This window comes from Python bivittatus, unplaced genomic scaffold, assembly GCF_059951505.1.
Source record: "Python bivittatus isolate LINGU-HERP-01145 unplaced genomic scaffold, Pbiv_v1 ctg000330_np1212, whole genome shotgun sequence".
NCBI classification, from domain to species: Eukaryota; Metazoa; Chordata; class Lepidosauria; order Squamata; family Pythonidae; genus Python; species Python bivittatus.
Genome location: NW_028277058.1, coordinates 23379927 through 23385946, shown reverse-complemented (window position 1 = coordinate 23385946; position 6020 = coordinate 23379927).

Genomic DNA, 6020 nt, shown 5'->3' with positions numbered 1-6020 from the left:
CTCTAATCCAAACTGGCTCCTCACTTTTAAGAAGAAATATCCAAAGATAAGCATTCTACATTTCTGCCTATCCTTAAACATTTACAATAATTGAGTTACTAATCAATCTTCTGGATTCATGAAATCAATTGTTGTAAATGTTTAAGGTAGGAGGACTACCATTTGGCCACTGCAAGGTCTTTAAAATGTTCCCAAAAATATATTTTAAAGGAACACATCAATCAGATCTAGAGAAGAGTATCACTTCACTCTAATCTAATCTAAGGAAATCACTTTCAACTGAGATCAGTTGACATGCACATCTATTGAGCTATTCACTTTTGGGGAGAGCATTGTTACTGCAAGAACTACTGAGAGAGGGCATAAGCTAAGAAAAAAGAAATACATCTAAATTTAGTTTCCGCCAAAATATTCACTGTGATTCTCCAAATCTTTCTACCCTTAAAAACCATCTTTGTCTCCATTGCATTCATACACATCATACATTGCCCTTTGTTCTTTAAACTTCTCCATTCTTTGTCCAAGGTCATTGATTTTTGCCAGTGATAACTTTCTCAGTATTTTCTTCTCAACCGTTCACTTTTTATATTCGTCTTATATTTTGATCCTCATCCATACGACCAAACAATTTCAACATACAAACAAATTTGTTTACACTCCAAGACCAAACTGAAGAAAAAGGCCGACAATACCACAAATACAATAAAGGAAGCAATAATTGCAAGAAAATTCTGAGCTAACAGAATTAACAGCTAACAGTTGATAACCTGAGGGAGGAACCAGGTGGCTTCTAAGAGCTATAATTATTGATAGAAATTTTGCAGCCTCCTTAGAGGTTTCAAAGAGTGCTCATCCAAAAAGAGGGTAATGGCCTCCTGATTACAATGGCAATTAAAATTGTTAACAATTGGAAGTATTAAGTTCAATCACCATTGGTTCTAGCACCGACATTTTAGTAGCACATGTGAAACAAATTCTATCTCCATGTCTAAACAAAAACAAGCATGGTTTTCATACTGGAGACTCGCATATCTACCAGTTTGATTGATTGATTGAATTTATAAGCTGCCAAACTCTAATGCACTCTGGGCAGCATACAAAATTAGAAAAAATAAAAACAGATAAAAACATTAAACCAAATGGACAGTCCAGACTGAAATAATCTTACAGGTAACAAAAATCAGACAAGAGAGGGGCCCAGACAAACAATGATTGCATCAAGCCCAGGCCTGGGACCAAAGCCAGGTTGTTGCCCTAATAGGTAACATCCCAATTCAGGCCACAGTAAATAGTCTCCTCTGAGGGGCAGGACTGAAGAAATGTCTGTGGACAGTCCAGGGAGGAGACGCAATCATGTTATAAAAGAGGTGGGAAATACTGGTTCTATCATTTTGGCTACCTAAATCTCAAATCCTCTGCTTCAATTCAACCAGTTTTATTAAGTCCTGAAGCAGATAACGCTGGCAAGGAAAGCCCACAGTATGCCAAATCATTGAAGGCTTCTCGGTCTTTTGGCTAAGATCAAGTGTAGTATCTCAACCTATTTCTTTTGTACTGGACACTCCATTTTATATTCAAACCATTTTCAGCACCCATTCATTTTCACCAAGGGCTGCCGCAAACCAGTGCACAAGTTGTCCACTGCACAAAGGTGCTATGACATGAGGGGTGCCAAATGACGGGAACAGTAGGAGAAGAACCCCATCCAGTTACTCCTCCACTTGTCTGCACATGCGCTGTAGAAGAAAAGGGAGAATGCCAGGAAGCCACAGCTGCCACATGACATGACTTCACGCTCTGGCAGCAAACAATTTTTTGCACAAAGGCGCCTTGCAGGTCAGCGGCTTTACTCAACACATTTCTTAGGGGTTTTTTTTCCTTTTGTTATTGGTAAGTTACAGCAACTACAACAAAATACACTAGTGATTATACAATAAAAAAAGACATGCAATATTTTGGTTAACATATATATAAAATAATGTGGCCAGAAGCACATTCTCTCTAGCAGCTTTTGCATGTCTTAAAATTTCTTCCAGTTCATGGTCCTCACATCATTCAATCTAACATTTGCTGGAAATTATTCTGATTCTTAATCAGAAACACAGCATTGTCTGCATACAAAAATAGGCATATTAACATCCCCACCCAATATACCTCTAATGCCACCATAAGCATTCCATTTAGCATCCAACTTTCAACTCCATATTCATGTAACGTTCTGTAAATTAAGACGATGTACTTTATCATATATTTTTTGTAAATCATCAAACACAAAATACATTTCATTTCCTCACATTCATATACTTTTAGTGACCCATTGAAGAGCAAAAATCCTGCTCAGCATAAAGTTGCACTGCACTTCCCAAATTTTGCCAATATCTCTTCGTGTACCCTTTAAATCAAAATTATGACAAATACCTTCCCAGGCACATTTAACAAATTAATCCCCGTATAGTTTTTGCATTCACTTTTGCTACCTTGCCTTTTGTGTCAGGAATAACAGTATTCTTCCAACTGTCAAGCACAGAGGCAGTCTTTACCCATCAGTCAGCTGCCCAGCGATGTCCTAAACAAACTACTGTACATCCATAAAGTAACATTTCTCCACTTACACCTCTATGCCTGCTGCTTAATCATTGTTCAATATTCTCACATCATTTTATCTTAGTTGTATCATTTTATAGCATTTGTTTCAATTCCACTCTTCAACATATAACTATAATTCCTGTAGAATTCCAAAAGTAGTGATTCCAGTATGCCCTCACTTCTGTTTCATCTCGGATAATTTCATTCACTCAGCTTTTTTTACCCTCTTCTAATACTTGTTTCTGTTTCCATCAAAATCACTCTGCATTAATTCTCCCTTTTAATCTGAATGGTTCAATGTTCTTTTTGACTATGTTGTTTGCAACTTGCTTTTTATCTATATATGCATTGTACAACATCTTTCTCTCAACTTCAGTTTCTGCAGCAATCCTTTCCCTTTTCCCTTATCTACAGTGCTTTTCGCTTCATAATTCCACCAATCATCCTTTGTTCATAATTCCTATTAGCCCAACTCCTTGAGACTGTGGCACTTTGGAAGATAATTATTTTTACTTTATTCTAAGCAGCTTGTGCGTCCTTCCTCCTTAGGAATATTTTCCACTCATTTATTGGGAGAATAATCTACCCTGTAACACTGCATCATATGGGACTCCTACTCTCTCTTCCTGCAGTTGCTGTACTTCCCCAGTGCTTTCGTTTTGTTTCATTTCTTTTTTCCTTCTCTGTCCTTTTCTTTCCAAGATCCAAACTTGACACAAGCAAAAGATTGTCTGCTACACATTCAGAGTCTATCATTTCCCTTGTTTTCTCTCAGTCAACATAAATCATTTGATTTTTTTTAATTAGTGCCTTTTCCATATGTATATATGAATGAACCTTTTATCAGCTAAGCCTCCTCCTGGCCACAGTTGAATCTGGTTCTTTACAATAGCCGTCCTTTGCTAATTAGATGAAATACATCATATCATACAATCACATGGATTCCTTGCTATAATTCTGCACAACTTGGAAACAAATATTTCAAGCTAAATACAGGTCTTTATCTGAGGCATTATAGACAGAAATCTGGTAAATGTAAAGAGCATAGTTGGTTATATAATAATGCTTTAACAACTTAGTCAAAGAGCATGTATGCATGTATGTATTTCAGTCATATATATATATGAGTGAAATAAATGTTCTTAATATTAAAGAGATTTGTTTCACTCCTTTTTAATTTTTTTTTCACTGAGCCTAAAGTTCTAATTAAATCGGTTAACTTTTGTAAGCTCTTCAGTGCAAAGCCAAAACCACCTAGTGTTTATTGAGACTAAGTTTTTGTTACCAATACAAGAGAATATATGTAGCTCAGGGTTGAACTGTGGAGTCCTTGGGGTTCTCTGGGCTTGGTTGTTTTCTTGCAGACATTTCATTACCCCACTAGGTAACATCTTCAGCAATGGAGGCGAATATGTGTAGCTCAGGGTTGAACTGTGGAGTCCTTGGGGTTCTCTGGGCTTGGTTCTTTTCTTGCAAACGTTTCATTACCCAGCTAGGTAACATCTTCAGTGCTAAAATGGGATGAGGTTTTTTCTCTATTTATCTGCTGTGGCCTGCTTTGCCAGTGCTGGTGGGGGTTCTGTTTTGCTCTTCTGGTAGTTCATTGATTAGCATATGTTGACTGCTTGATTGTGTGCCTGGTGGTGACCTTTGCTTATCTGGGTGCTGATTGCTGGAGATGATTGCTGGTGATTGAATGCTGGTGAGGCAATCTTCTGGTCTTTTGTCTCTTTTGAATACTATGTAGATGCTGTTTATCTCTGTGTGTCTGTTAATTGCTGCCTTGTCTGTGTACCAGGCTTCCAAGAATTCTCTTGCATATTTGGATTTGGCTTGGTCTAAAATGCTGAGAGTTTCCCAGTTAAAACTGTGGTTGAGTCTGTCCATGTGTTGCGCAATTAAGGAATTTTCATCATGTCTTCTGACCGCTAGTTGGTGTTCATGGATGCGCTCTGCTAGTCTTCTGCCTGTTTGTCCTACATAGTGTTTGTTACAGTCCTTACAGTGTATGTTGTAGATGACTCCTGTTTTTTCTTCTTGGGCAACTGGGTCTTTTGGTTTACTTAGGATATTTTGGAGTGATTTTGTTGGTTTGTGCGCTACAGAGATGCCATATGGTTGTAATAATCTGTTGGTGGTTTCTGAGATGTTTCTGATGTATGGCAGTGTGATCCTTTTCATGGCTTGTGTGGGTTGTCTTGTAGTATGTTGAGTGGCCAGGCACGTTTTGATAAAATTACGTGGGTATCCATTTTGTTGGAATATGTTGTATAGGTGGTCTGTTTCCTTTTTCTGCTGTTCTGGGTTACTGCAATGCATTTGAGCTCGCTTGAATGATGTTCTTACGCAGCTCCTCTTGTGGGAGGTCAGGTTGTTGCTTTGGTAGTGGAGTACTTGATTGGTGTGGGTTGTCTGAAGACAGGGTTTCAGGGCTGAAGATGTTAGTCAGGTAACGAAATGTCTGCAAGAAAACAACCAAGCTCAGAGAACACCAAGGACTCCTAAGTTTTTGTTGTTGTGCCTACAGATACTGAAAACAAGTATAAAAATTCCTTTTGTCTTGTTCTCAAATGCTAGATACAAGTTGTTGAAGAATGTGGTTCCCATTCTATTGTACCACTCCCATACAAAGGATGTGCCTTGATTCACCACATGATGGCAGTAGTGTTTGTGTGACAAACCAGACACTTATAATTCCATACTTTAAAAAAAAAAAAAAATGCACGGGCAAGTCGCCTTCTGCATTTTGGGATTTCTTTCTGGGTGATCACCTCATTTTCTGACACATACGCTTGAGTTGCCTTGAGACTACATCCCAGACCACTGCAAGACTGTGTTTGTTGCAGACTTTATTGCACTTTTTCAAAACTTTGCTGCTCACCAAATGGGTTCGAATTACTGTCCTAGGAGGCCACCATGTTAAAAAGGCTGCTGGATCATGTGCTAGCACACTCTTAAAAGAAATAAGTGCTATAGCACAATATGTGTTTATTTCAGCATCACACACTTGCACTGAGAAACTAATCATTGCAGCTTGGTTCTAACTATAGTTCCTTGGGAGTCAGATTGTCAGTTTTAGCTTCGCTTTGTTTCAAATTTATCAAAACGAATCCTGTTTGTTTTATGGCTGAAGCTTCTGTAATGAAATCATGTCTTTGCTTTCTTACAACTCTGGGATAAACTTCCCTTTATCCCAGAGTTGTATGAAAGGTATGATTAATGTACCATTCTACCATTATTTCTGTAACACCCGGAGTCATTTGAGATTAAACCACTGTGAGCTCATCCTCCCATCCACTAAACCACAATGTGAATGTGCCCTGGTAATTGTTTTTTCATTCCATCTTCCCATGATGTTGCCTTTGTCTCATCCCTATACCACAGATGAGGAAAATTAAGCTTCCCAACACACTTTTTTTGACATTGATGAGATA